Source organism: Pelmatolapia mariae, linkage group LG16_19 (genome assembly GCF_036321145.2).
Source record: "Pelmatolapia mariae isolate MD_Pm_ZW linkage group LG16_19, Pm_UMD_F_2, whole genome shotgun sequence".
NCBI classification, from domain to species: domain Eukaryota; kingdom Metazoa; phylum Chordata; class Actinopteri; order Cichliformes; family Cichlidae; genus Pelmatolapia; species Pelmatolapia mariae.
In genome coordinates this window covers 55,545,484-55,547,986 of record NC_086241.1, presented here as the reverse complement: position 1 = coordinate 55,547,986, position 2,503 = coordinate 55,545,484, and positions in this window count along the sequence as shown.

The following is a 2,503-nucleotide window of genomic DNA, read 5'->3' as shown; positions in this document are numbered from 1 at the left end:
TCCTAAATTTTCCTTATATGTATTGTAGATGAAAGAAATCATAGAATTTATTTTAAGTTATTAACTGAGACTCATCTCAGTGAACTTTTTTTTCACATGTAGTGAACATTGGTGTGCATGTAACACTTTAGTAATGTATTTCTTTAGTGATCTTGGCACAAGACGGGAGAGTTTGTGCAGTCAGCTGTCACCTTGAGAGCTGCATTGACATTCCTGTCAGCCAGGGAATTTGTGTCACTTCAGCAGAGCCTTGGTGGCTGTCTGACTCTTTAACTGGCTGGCCAACCACCCTCAGGGCAACTTCTTTTTAATCTGCCAACCACCCCATAGCCGCACTGGAGTAATTACAAGTTACACCCAGAGGTTAGAAGGATGAATGAATTGGGACTGCACCTCTACTTCTCATTATCGCATACAAATCTCTGCAAAGATTCCTGAGTAGACCCATTAGCCAGGACAGGATTTTACCTCAAAGTTAAAGTTTAAAATTGACATTAACTGCAGCTGTAAGGTATTCAGGATAGTGAGATGCAAAGCCATGTGTCTGGAAAGGACTTTTACCAGCTGAGTACACCAAAAGAAAAGTGCAATAAAAACTTTTGCATTGCTTTCCTGACCTAATTAGTATAATTAATATGAGTAATTAGTTTGTAATGTATTTTTGGTTATAGTTTACTTAACAGGATTAATAACAATAATCTACAGACTTTATCAGTATGCACGCAGATATAATGAAGAGTTCTAAATCTCTTATTACAAAATAAAAAATTAAGCACAGAATTAGCATTAAACTAATCAGCTAATATTATTTGAAACTAAACTTTAAGTTTGTGTTTTCTTTTTATCTTTAGAGGAGGGATGAAAGCCAATTTTATATTGGCCTCCAAAGCCCAATATATTAATATTAATCTGTGTTGCACCTGGTTGGTGAACATGGCACCCCCATAGCTATTTCCAGTTAATTGATCTGACATACTGTTATGGCAGAACCAACTGTTACAGCGGCCTTTTAGCTTTTGATTGGCATATGTATTATGATGGCTTTTTGCTATAGTGCTTATTTTTTGTTTGTTGTTTAAGTTAATATTTACATCAATCCAACTGCCAGGTATCCAGATGATAAGACATTTTCCTTGTTCTTTAGGGTCTGAATTTCAAAACAGTCAATGTAAATTAAAATAAAATGCACTGTGCATTGTTAAAGTATGTATTGCTAACATTTAATTGCAGTAGTTTAGTAGTAGCCTACGTCTAGTAGTCTAATAGTAGCAGCAGTAGTAGTCTAATGATGAACACCATCATCATCTGCCATTATTTTAGGTAATGAAGTAGATGGTGCATAACTGTTTGCTGTCTCTGACCTGTTGACATAACCACATGCTTTGTGCCTTCCTCTGTTATTTTATCCCATACCCTTAATACAGCAGCCCTCACCTCTTCCTTGTTGGAACCAATGCAGCTGTTCAAGCTGCTTTAGCTTTCCCGCTGTTGCTGTGCTGCTGCAAGCTGCTTTGCAACCCATCTCCACCCCAGCCCCTCCTTTCATGCTGTATCTGACTTAATCCTCATTTGCTGTCACTGATTTCTGCCCCGTTTAAGTGTACAGATGAGGAAATACCAATTGTTTCACTTAATACACTTACTTTCAACACTAAGATATGAGAACAGATACATACGGCAAGGCAGCTAAAAATAGACAAAAGGTTAAATAGCAGCAAAATAAGATGACTGCCTGATCTTACGCCACGAAGCAGTCAGTCAGAATACACTGTTTACCTTGGATGTGCTGAGATATTCATAGTCACTTGTCTCCAACAAGGAGCTGCATCTCACAGACACAGAGTCAGCACATCTGATGGAGAGGAGGAGGAGGGAGTTCACAGCTACAGTCCCATCACTACTGCTGTCCAGACCCGTTAATTATTAGTGCTCCTTGTCACATGCAATTAACTGCAGTACTGTGTGTCCTGTTCAACTGGGGAGTAAAAGTGTGAGAATAAAGATTATGTTAATTGGCAGAATTAGGATTTTATGTAAGGAAACGTCAGAGACGGGTCACTTCAGTGATTGCCCACAGTGACTTGGCAGATGTGTAGCGAAGTAAAGTGCACAACAGCTGCTTGCTCTAAATCAAGCAGCCTATCCTCCCAATTCTCCTCTCTGCCTCAGAGTTCCTGTGGAGTGCAATGTCAGCTGTGCTGGAATCATCATTCATTATGCGGACATGCATTCACCTCAACCACCCCTTTCTTCCTTTTTAAAGATCAGTACTTTTATTGTTCATACGAGTTTGTCCTCACTTTACTCCTTATGTTTCCTGGATTGCCAAATACTTGGGTTTGTGTAGGCTTAAGTCAAATTCTGCATTACTCTAGCAAAAGACACCTAATATAGTTTGCCGTGTTTATTAATAAACTCAAAGGGATATTTTTGAGCTGAATGGATAGACTTGAAACACGTGCCTTCTGAGTAAAAATATCACCTAAAGCCCCTGAATAAATGA